This window comes from Microcebus murinus, chromosome 19 (genome assembly GCF_040939455.1).
Source record: "Microcebus murinus isolate Inina chromosome 19, M.murinus_Inina_mat1.0, whole genome shotgun sequence".
In the NCBI taxonomy this organism is placed as follows: domain Eukaryota; kingdom Metazoa; phylum Chordata; class Mammalia; order Primates; family Cheirogaleidae; genus Microcebus; species Microcebus murinus.
Window position 1 is genome coordinate 6,260,851 of NC_134122.1, and position 12,215 is coordinate 6,273,065.

The 12,215-nt window shown below is 43.6% G+C and overlaps 1 long non-coding RNA gene across 2 annotated transcripts in view; it reads right to left on the reverse strand.

Moving 5' to 3' along the window:
* Window positions 1–12,215, reverse strand: part of LOC142862417 (uncharacterized) — a 39,476-nt gene that overhangs the window by 9,329 nt on the left and 17,932 nt on the right. The window contains exon 3 of one of the 2 annotated variants that reach the window (XR_012913478.1): window positions 8,979–9,016. The exons of the other annotated variant lie outside the window; for it this stretch is intronic. This is a non-coding gene — a long non-coding RNA (uncharacterized LOC142862417). The remainder of the gene's footprint in view (window positions 1–8,978; window positions 9,017–12,215) is intronic. 2 annotated transcript variants of the gene reach the window in all.

Consider the following 12,215-nt stretch of genomic DNA (forward strand, 5'->3'; position numbering starts at 1 on the left):
GATGTTCTTAAAGGAAATACATTATCAAGATGCTATGGCATCCCACTCCGGAGGGGAGAGAGAGAGTGGGAACAGGTGGCTGAGGGAGAACACATAGATTTCTCTCAATTGCCTCTGATTTCAAAATCCAGAATTTAACATTGTGTTTGGAATCACAAACATAGACTTCTTACTGTGTTGGTTAAAGTAAAATCCATTTGCAGTTTTGATTTTCATCAATGAGCTGTACTTTCCCCCATGACTGTATGTAGTTTTAATAAAAGTCATTTAGAGCAAGTGGGTGCCAACTGACGTCACAGTCTTTTGTCTAGGCACCCCTCCAAGATGCCAATCAGTCATTCTAAAAATGTATGTCAGAAATGTAAACAGACATTTTGGATTTTTTTTAAACAGTAATTATTTGGAATGTTTTCATTTATCTAAATAACTATTGCTATTATGAATTATGGAAAAAAAAAGATTAATATCATGTGTGGCATATAGTGACTTCTTAAACACACACATCACGCAATCTGCAAACCCAGAAAATGTGTATATCTGTCTTTAGAAATTAGTGTTTATATCACTTACAGTGGTTTGTGAATAAAGAAAACTGGTTTGTAATATCAAAAAAATAAAAGCTTAGTCTGAAAAGGTATATGTGAGTTGGTGTTCTGAATTCTTGTGCTTCTGTGAGTTTCTTGGGTGGGTGGATCCCGTTATCCGCACATGTCATGGCATTTTTTTTTTGCCCACCAGGGGGCGGGGGTGGGCACTACCCACGTGAGCAGTAGACTGCCCCGGCAGCCAGCACACCAGGTGCCTCCTGGGGGTGCCTGGGTTTTCTGGTTCAGAGGGTTGCTCTTCCTCACTCATCTTTCTGAGGAAGTCAGTGGAACTAACCATGAATGTTTAAGAACTAACCATGAACTGAGCTTAGCTATCCTCCAGCATGGAAACGTCAACCTTTGCTTTAAAACAAAGCAACAAGAAATTGTGCATTTCAAATGAATATAGGGCCAAGGCACTAACCCAACTTTTTGAGAGACCTTGGATGAGGAAGATTAAAAAAAAAAAAATACTGAGTGCTAGAAGAGCTGTTCACATGCATTGAGTTCTTATTATGAACAAAGAATACTGTGTTCTCTTGTTCCTTTTTTCATTTACTTAAGAACCTTATGAGGGTTGAACTATCTACCCCATTTAGTTACTTAAGAATGTCTTAATTCTATGTCATTTACTTAATACTCCTAGCAAGTTAGTAGCACACATAGAGGTTGAAAAAATGTGGGGTCTGGAAGCAGGTATTTTGAGTGCACACCCTGCTTTCAGTCACTTGCTGGCTGTGACCCAGGGCAGTACAGAGAATTTCTCTTTAAAAAATTTTATAATATTACAAGGATACAAATGTTTAGGTTACTTATATTGCCTTTGCACTGTCCAAATCAGAGCTACAAGCGTACCCATCCCCCAGACAGAGCACACCGCACCCATTAGGTGTGAGTTTACCCATCCCCTCCCTCCCCCCTGCCCGACACTGTATAAATGTTACTTCCCTATGTGCACATAAGTGTTGATCAGTTAGTACCAATTTAATGGTGAGTACATGTGGTGCGTGTTTTTCCATTCTCATGATACTTCACACTTAGAACAATGGGCTCCACCTCCATCCACGATAATACAAGAGGTAGTTCACCATTTTTTTTTAATGGCTGAACAGAACTCCACAGTATAAATATACCACATTTTGTTACCCCACTCATGGATTGATGGGCACTTGGATTGTTTCCACATCTTTGCAATTGTGAATTGTGCTGCCATAAACATTCGAGTGCAGGTGTCTTTTTCATACAATGTCTTTTTTTCCTTTGGGTAAGTAGTGGGATTGCCGGATCCAATGGCAGTTCTACTTGTAGCTCTTTGAGGTGTCTCCACACTACTTTCCACAGAGGTTGTGCTAGCTTGCAGTCCCACCAGCAGTGAGAGTGTTCCTATCTCTCCACAGCAATGCCAACATTTATCTAAGGCCACACAGCAAGCAGGTGCCAGGCTAGGATTCCAGGGTGTGCGTCCTTAACCAAAATAGCATGTTCTCACCTGTCCAGTGAGAACTCTCCACATGAGTAGTTTTACTTTGAGTGCCACTGTCTCCCAGTCCTCTCCACACTGCAGGTTGTCTTAATAGTGAAAATCAAACCATCTTAAGTATATTTAATCATCCCTTCTCTGAAAACTCAAGATATACAGGACTCAAGATATGCAGGTTAAAAATCAACTTTTACTGCCCTATGTGAACTGATGCTTAAAGATAGCATCACCCTTATTTTATCCATGAAGACAACAGGGATCCAATAGGTCATATGATTTGCCCAAAGTCATGTCCAACAAGTATAGAAAAAGCAAGTGCCACAGGAAGACTTAACCCTAAAGTCTGTGCCTGCTTCCAAAAATTCTGCTCCATTATTAATGATGGTGGTGGTGGTGGTAATGTTAAACTTGGGTTACTAGTACTCTCCTAGCAAAAGGTACCAGCTTTATCCTCACGGGTAGCCAGGAGGAGTTTCCTAAAATATTGGTGTATAAATTAACTGCTTCCCCACTAAATATGAGGCTATAACTGCATATAACAAAAACAATAGTTTACATTACAATCTCCAACAGCACACCCATCTAAAATAGAGATACGCATATACATTTCATGTGATGGAAAGAAAATTAAAATGATGGCAGAAGTGAACAGTTTCTTCAAAGACTCGACCAGTGGATGCAAATATTTGTCATCCCACTCCCGTCCTCCACCCGGAGTGTGGGCAGAGGTGAGAAAATAAGCCCCCGGGAAGCCCATATGCGATGCATATGCTTGTGCATAAATAGAGGCTGTTATTTATTTTTCTGTGGACAATTCCCGAGAGGTAGCCATGACCTTATTTCACCTATAATGCATTTCTTAAAATGTTTTAATTAAACAGAAAAACCATTTCCATGTAAAACATAAAACATTACAGATTTACAATTCAGAAGCTTGGACCACTATCTCAATCCCGATTCCCTACTCAACACCCAGACAGCCTTTGTTATTTACGATGTCATCTGAAGGCTGTTTCCACTTCCTGGGGAGCAGTCATTTTTGAAGCAGATGTAGTTCTAGAGAGCATTCATGCATGTACTCACCCCCGCCCCATGCGTGTGCTCACGTGTGTCCCTGATGAGACGTAGTCCCTGCAAATGCGCCACAGACCTGCTCTAAGAACCTAGTGAGCTTGCTGAAAGATTTCTGGGCCCCTCTGCTTCTAGATTCCCCAGGTTAGGACCCACCATCATCTATCTGGGAGATACCATCTTCTCGTTAACTTTGTGATCATGCAAATGCTTCATTCTTCCTGCAGATCCGACACTTGTCATATGTTGACGGAGCCGACAAGTGTGTGTCTGCATGCATGCATGCGGGGGAGGGCTGTGTGTGCACATATGCACAAGCATGTACCTATACATTGAAGTGTATTCTCAACCTTTCTCCTGACAATCTGTAATGATTGTTTCCACTAATAAAGTTAAGAACTAGGACTGAGGATAATATTCTCAAAAGAGAAAAAAAAACCACTTATTTTTGTTGGAAAACTTGAAAAAGCTAATTTGGGAAGGGGGGGGTTCTTATTTTTTTTTTTTTATTCATACTGGATCATACACATCTTACATATCTGAGATATTTGCATAGATATTCACAAGGTGCAGAATTTTCTGAAGTCCTCATTGTGCAATTGGTCAGGATCCCACCTGATGCTTGATATTGGACCAAGGACCAGCTTAGTTCACAGCACAAAGAGAGTCCTTCAGCTCGTGAGTAAAATCAGGGCTTCCCATCACGGCCATTTGCAATTGTAGGGAGGTAGATTCGGGGTTGTAGAGACAGTTGGCCCCTTGGCCGTTCTGAAACATCACCTGGGAGAGCCCAGCCCTCCCGCATGTGCTGTGTGCTCATCACTGAAGAGCCAGAAAAGCTGTGCCTCTGTGGCCTGGACAGCAAAGGCTAATCTGACCACAGATAATCTTGCCCAGAGAAGGGAATTTGCCAACTATCTCAAAAGGGAAATATTTTCTGGGTAGCGAGGTGGTATTGTGGTGGAAACACTGAGGATTCTTTAAAAACCAACAGGGTCATTTCCTAAAGGGAACAAGTGTGGTAGCTTGCATTGAGAACAAAACAAATAATAATGACAATAGCAGCAGCTAACTTCGTTTAAATGCAGGGCCTGGCACACTGCAAAACACACATAATCTACACGTGTATTTACATGCACATAAATGTCTGATCTGTATATAAGGGGCATTTAGAACATCTCCTAACCTCTGTGTGTCAGTTACCTCATCTATAAAATGGGAATGATAGCAGTACCTAATCATAGGGTTCTTATGATAATGAGATGCATTAATTAACACATGCAAAGCACTTAGCCTAGCATAAAGCACTTAGCCTCTCGTGTATTGCATTTTTTCCTATTATAAATCATTTCTATATCCATCTATATAGTGTATTATAAATATAGCCATATATATTTTATGGATTCAAACAATATACATAAAAATCAAATGATATATATATTCCTTATCTATATGACATATACTTCATGCTATATTTATATAAAGAGCTATAGCCAATTGCATACATCTAAGTCTCTTTCTATGCATGGTTACCAAATAATATATCATGTTTTATTTTTGTGCACTAATATAACTACAATATATACATTGTTGCACCATAAATATTTATGCTAATTCTTATAGAGCACTTAGATGCTGACCAGCAAATGGCATTTATTGCCATTATTATCATCATTATCTCATTTAGTCCTCACAGCCTGACAAAGGTAGGTCCTACTGTTCCTCCATCCACCTGGAAGAAATCCGAAGTTCAAGCAAGGCTGGCGACATGCCCAGCGTATAAAGTGGCAGAGGTGAGTCGTGGGCATTGGCTAACCCCAGAGTTGCTGCAGCTACGTGCCAGACACCGCTTAACACATGTCCTGGTACCTAATCTTCCCAGCAGCTCAGCTAAGCAGTTTGCCCCACATCACAGAGCTTAGAAGCATTTGAGCTAGGAACAAACCCAGTGTTTTTTCCCTTTATCACACACTGTACTCAGAGGTCTGGCTTTAAGAACTGCCCAGTAAGCAGTGGTTTGGATGGTGGGGTGTCAGGAGGGCTCTGGGGTCCACCTTTGAGTGTGCAGCCCACCCCTCCAGTGATTATTCCTCACAAAACCGAGGGTATGCCCGTGACTTTGACATCCAACCTCCCTGACTGAAACAGACAGCTGGCGTGGATGGTGTGTTGCCTGAATGAAGCAAAAAGTCAAGAGAATTCCCCAGGCTCAGGTAAAAAAAAGGAAAGAAAAGAAAAGGAAAAATAATGGCTGCAGGTAGAAAATAGAAGAGCAGAGACACAAGAAGTAGGGTAATGGTGGTGCTGTGGGCAGGTGAGGGCTGCAGAGCCCACAAAATGCAAATTGGTAGCTCATCAGCATGCAGACTCCAGCAAGCCTTAAAAAGAAAGTTAAACCCCTGCCATCCCTCCCTCCCCTCAAAAAAAAAAAATCTGCCTTAAAGCAGACAGCAATAAAACTACAGGCCAGAAAACGAAGCCCTCATGCTCCCGTCTGGAAAGTCAAACTTTCTGCAGCCACACCAGGAAGTTGTCTAGAACTGAAAACCAGGTCAGAGGCACAGCACACATTTCCACTTTTATCTCCCCCAAACACTCCTAGACTGGTGAGCGGCATTGAAATTCATTACTGCAAGTAGGATTCCAGCACAGGCAGAACTGCTGCTCGGCCGGATGGGGCTGTCAGCGGAACTGGCTGGCTGCTGCTGTCTCCTTTTTCATTTTCCTAAATTGCATGACTAGATGATGTATTGTTCTTTCTGCTATTTCCCTTTTTTCAAAGATCTGTTCTTCTCCTCTCACCCCAAGGACTGTGTGTGTGTGTGTGAGAGAGAGAGAGAGAGAGAGAGAGAGAGGAGAGAGAGAGATGCACATGCTTTATGAGAAAAAGAAAGAGGAGGAGGGAAGAAAACCCCACAAAACTTTCGATGTTAGTTGCAACATTCAAATACTGAAATTCAAAATTGTTTATGCCCCTGAAGAAAAACATAAAATCCTTTCCTGAAATCATTTTTCCATCACTTAAAAACAAAACAAAATGACTCATCTAGGCTGATAGACAATAGATTCTTGCTATTTTCATTAAGCCATCAAAGATTTAGACATGCAGCCTCAAGAATGGAAAAATGGGCAGCAAAATGTGGCAGAGAGAGGTCTTTTTCCTCTTTTTGGAGACAAAGAATTTCTAGATGAACCTGAGTTTGGATTCTGCCCCTGCTCTTCTACCTTCCTCGAAGCTGTGTGCTCTTAGGTAATTCAGCCTCTTTGGGACTCAGTGTTCAAACTGGTGATATGCCTCATCAGGTTTTGGTGAAAATTCAGTAAGAATGTGCAATACTGAGGGTTTGGGTTCTGGAAAAGTCACTCACCCTCCATGTGGATGAAAAAAAAAAATCAACCTCCGTGTTAAAAAGTGAGACACTGGGTTTTATAACTACAGGAGGGATTTCCAAGGGAGGTTGAATTTGGAAAATCAGGGAGGCTGCTCGCTTATTAAAACTATTCTTGGAAATTTTAATGGTGCTTTGGAGTCTGTGTGTATGCCACTGGCAACCACCCAGGAAACCTGGGAGTCCGTGCTTTGGGTTTGAATATCTGCAATGCATATCCACAAATACATAGAGGCACCAAACGCCAGAGCCCTTCTGCCCCGTGCACAAATCTCAGCTCTGCCACTTGGTTCTCAGCTAAGACACCCAACCACATGAAGCCCCACACTCTATTTAGGAAAACAGGAGGGAAATAAAACTACCTTGAAAGCTGATGGTCAGAAAGAGGTGAGCTCTGTGCCTAAAGTGCTCCGAACAGGGAAGAAGCACAGGAAATATTCACCCTTTTTCTTTCCTTCCTTCATTAGCCTCAAGGTATTTTTTTTTTATCCAGAAATTTCTGTCACTTTCTGGTTTACAGGATTTAAAGTAAAACAAAACACTCAATGCCAATGATATTAGCAAAAGCTGTTGTAGACATAGATTTTAGGGTTAGACAAAATAAATCCTAGAGATCCCTGATGCCGCAGAAGACAGGCAAGATTCCGAACCAAACTGGAATCACAGAGAAAGATGTACCTGAATATTTGGTAAACTTTTAAAAATGCCAACCATTTGAGTCCTCTGCCACCAACTTGGGGGTGTTCTCTTCCAGGAGAACACTGTATCCACTACCCATGTCCATATGCATATGGATTCGGGTTGGGGAGGGGAAGAGAACCAATCCAATTCCTAAAGGCAGCTTGCAGCAGCAGCCTTTTACCCTTGGGATAAGAGGTCACATCCCATCCCCTAGACTTCCCAATGGGTCACACAGCCATTTTCTTTAATGCCCACAGCCCCTAAATTCCTGGATGCCAGGACCACGAAGGAAGCAGATATTCTTGATCTGACAACATTCGCAAGGATGCCGTGACGACACCCAAGGTGCAGGACAGAATCGCCTGCTGGTGGCTTTGGAAACTAAACCTGCCTCCTAGGACTGGACTGTTGCATATGCACAGGTTTTTAAAGATAAGAGTTAACTCCCAACATTTGAAAATGGGGAGGTTTTACAGAATTTCTCTCTTGAGAAGCGGGAAGTTGGGGAGCGCAGAGCCCACACTCTGTCCTGGTGACAGGCAGCTGAAGCTAAGGAGAGACTGCCTCCTTAAGATAAGAGGGCCCTCCAGTCCTCCTGAAGCTCAACTTTCTTCCAAGGAGCCAGGAACTCAACTAGGTGCTGAGTTGAGAGATCTCTGGTCTCGGGGCAGGTTTATTGGGAAGAGATACTCTAACCCCACTGGCAGACAGAGGACAGAGCCAAAGGAGGTCATCTTGTGGACATATGGTCCACACTTAAAGCCATCCTGCCTACACAGTGCAGAGGGGAGGGAGGGAAGGGAGGAAAAAGGAAGACACGCTGGAAAACTCTCTTCCCATTCTAAGTATCTAATTTCTAATATTACAGATTTGGATACTTAGCAAATTCATGATTTCCTTCTCTAGTGATTTATATATGGACTTGTTACATTTTAATTTTTTTAGCTCATGTTTGATTTTGATTTTCTTTCTTAGCCGTGCCATCTCTGGTGTAGATTCCCTTCATGCATTCAACTAGCACTGTCCAACAGAAATATAATGCAAGGTACATATGTAATTTTAAATCATCTCGTAGAACTGCCAAAAAAGTAAAAAAATAGGTGACAGTGACATTAATTTTAATAATATATCTTGCTTAACTGAGTATACCAAAAATGTTATCATTTCAGCATGTTATGAATACAAAAATACATTAAAGAGATGTTTTACATTCTCTTCTCCATGCTAAGTCTTTGGTATGTGGTGTGCATTTCACACTCACAGCCCATCTCAGCTTGGACCAGCCACATCTCAAGTGCTAAAAAGCCACACCCAGCTGGGGGCTCCCACATTGGACAGTACAGATCCAGACTGTTCCAGAACCTTCTTGGCCACCTTATCTCTAAAGCTCCCTATAACTTAAGTCTCAGAAGTGAAACCACCGTAATTCAGGCTGACCCCAGGGGTGACGCTGACACCCCACTGGCTTTGTCACTGCGATCAGAGTCTGACGCTGAGTGCAGACTGGTCTTTGGTCTCTGTACTGCTCAGAAGGCAAACACAGGCTCATCTCCACTGACACCTAACCTGTAAGGAAGCCAGCCATTCATTTTCTATACTTCTTGTTATCACTGATGCTCAGATTCTTGAAAAATAACCCAGCACAGGGTGCAGCCAAGACGGCCAATTAGAGACACAGCCTGTTGGACCATCCCAGCAGAAGGGTTAAGGGTTGGACTGATGTGAGCAGAAACCGATTACTGCTTAGAAGTGGACCACAGGGACACATACCAGTGGAGTCCAGGGACAGCACCAGGAAGGCTGTGCAGCTGAGAGGAAGACAAAACAAAGAAATTGGTGGCATGAACCAAATCCAGGGAGTTCTGGAGCCCAGGGAAAGGGTAAGAGGGTAAGAGGTCTTCCTCCTTCCCACCCAGGTGCCTCAGGCCAGCAACAGGATGCAGGGCTCTCATCCTGAAAGGGGAGTGCCACAAGGGACCAGAGAGCCAGCATCTCTGCATCTGGTGGTGTCCTCCTCTGTGCCTCCTCCACTCCTGACATCCCAGAAAGTAATTTTGGCTCAAACCAGCTTATAGCTGTGTGGCCACACGTGCCCCACTAGCAACTGCCAAAGCACTTTGTGCTGAGACACTTGGCTCCCCACAATGGGGGCACATTCCCAGCCGAACCTGCCTCAGAGAGCGTAGCCACAACCATGGTAACTTGGAGAGGAGGGCGGGACCGGTGCCCCCCAGACAGAAGAGCAGTGCAGAGACACCACAGCTCCTCCCTAGACCATAGCAGCCACTAGAGTTCTCTGTGCTGAATGACTCGCTTTTAGTGCTGGGGGTGCGTCCCCACCCAAGCCAGTGGTACAGCTGCAGTTTGCAATCTCCCTGCCCACAGGCATATGGAGGGTTTGCCTACTGATGGTGCAGACAGAGGGGCAGGGAGGATTAGGGGAGAGGTCCCAGTTCCAGGAACGGGAGGCAAGAGAGAGCCCTTACCCATCAGGAGGGTTTGGAGGAACACAAGATAGCAGGGGGGCTGTAAGTGTACTCCATACCACCCCCCACCTCACCCAGCACCACCATATTGGAGTAGGCTGGGGCACTGCGACTGAATTTGCATAAGTACTGGTTCCCATGGCAACCAAATGCCTTGGGTGCCACAGGCTGAATTGGAGCAGCTGCCCCCCCCCCCATCACTCACTTCAATAGGGAGTATGGTTTGATCCAAGAGTTTTCTTTGGCTGCCACTATTCCTTTGGTCAGAGCATCCCCCTGGCAGAGGCCTTTGCAGATCAAGAGGCCCACCTGCCTTGCCGTGGGGTCTAAGGGCAGAAAAGGGTACCCTATCTGTCAGCATCATGCAGAGACACACGCCAGCGGGTCAGACACATGCACTGTGGGGAAGCCTGAGAGCCCGTTTTGGGCAGAGAGGGAACACAAGGGACCGATCAGAGAGGAGAAAGTGCCCAGGCTTGTGGACAGGGACAGAAAAAACCTGGCAAGGTGCCTCAATGATCACATGACTAGGCTCTCTCATCAGGAGCGGCCCCCAGGCTTGGAGAAACAGCCCTGAATACCATACCAGCAGCTCCCACTAGCAGCCACATAGGCAAACTCTGGCCCTCATAGAGGCTCGGCAAAGACCGACACCCAGGCTCTCACAACCTGCTATGATCTATCTTGCTCCTCCCCCCACCTCAGGGGCAGCAGGCTCTAAGCAACCCTTGGGAGCTATGAGGCCACTCTAAAAGCTTGGGGCATTCAAATACCCCAATAGGGAACCAGAGCCTACAATGGTTACAATAGATTACCTCGGTGACTGGCTCCTCCACACAAACTACAATTAACGACAGTGGGAACAACCCCATAGCTAAATTTAGTGCCTTGCATCTCAGGCTATTAGGGGGGTAGGGGATTTGTACCCACAAGTACAACCCACCAGCCTGGAGCTTAAGCTTAGGGACCAAACTCACTACGACTCCATTGGGAAGAGGTGAAGGCAACAGGTCAAAGGTAAACCCAAGAGTTTCATCAAACCTGCTAAAACACCTGAAAGGCAATTCAGAGCCAGCATTCCTCTCTCTGACACAGTCAGGAATTGATCTTTGAGGATTTAAAGACAGGGCCATAAACCAGTCCTAGCACCCCCACCTCTCAAACAAGAGGCTAGATGAGAAGAAATCAGTAAAAGGATTCTGGAAACATGAAAAATCAAAGGAAAAAGATGTCCCCAAAAGAAATCAATAGCCCCTCAGCAATGGATACCAACCTAAACATAAAGGTTAAAGTGACAGATGAAGAATTTCATATATTGGTTTTAAGAAAGCTTAATGCAATACAAGAGAAAATAGAAATCCAACACAAAGGGGTCACAAAAACAATGCAGGAAATGGATGAAAAATTCTCTAAAGAAATCAAAGTATTAAAGAAAAACCAAACAAATTCTGGAAATTAAAAATGCATTCAAGGAATTTAAAAATACAGTGGAAAGCCTTAAGAATAAGCTGGATCACACAGAGGAAAGAATCTCAGAGTTTGAAGATAACACCTATGAGCTAAACAAATCAGTCTAAGAGAAAGAACACAGGCAAGAGGCATGAACAAAGCATAGGAGAAATGTGGGATTCTATACAGAGGCCACACATAAGAATCATAGTCATCACTGAGGGCAAAGAAGAAAATATGCCAGGGTTGGATAATATGCTTGAGGGCATAATTGGAGAAAATTGCCCTGGCCTACCTAGAAATCTAAATATCCAGGTACAAGAAACACACAAGATTCCCAGGAGATTCAATGTGAAAAGGCAATCACCAGATGACATAGTTATCAGTCTGTCCAAAGTAAACATGAAAGAATCACTCCTATGAGCAGTGAGGTGAAAATAGCAGGTACCCTACAAAGGAAAACCTAACACACTACCTTCAGACTTCTCAACTGAAACCGTACAAGCCAGAAGGGACTGGGGACCAATCCTTATTCTTCTAAACCAGAATAATGGCCAGCCTATAATTCTGTATCCTGTAAAGCTAAACTTCTCATATGAGGGAGAAATAAAGACTTTCCCATATAAGCAATCACTGAGGGAATCTGTGAAGACCAGACCTGCCCTGCTAGAAGTACTCAGACCTGCATCATATACTGACCAGCACAATAGATACCCAACAGTATAAAAGCACCCAAAATCTAAAAGTTCATGACCAGGTGCCACAATGGGTTAAGAGAAAGACAAAATAAGAGTCTACCCAATGGTATGAATAGAAATTCACCCAAATATCAGTTCTCTCAATAAATGTTAATGGCTTGAACTGCCAACTGAAGATACACAGGCTGGCTGAATAGATAAAAATAGAAGCCAAGTATCTGCTATCTCCAGGAAATGCACCTAACCCACAAGGACTCATTCAGACTCAAGGTGAAGGGACAGAAAACAATATTGCAGGCAAATGGAAACCAAAAGAAAGTTGGTGTAGCCATTCTCATATCAGATAACATAAACTTTAAATCAACAGAAGAAAG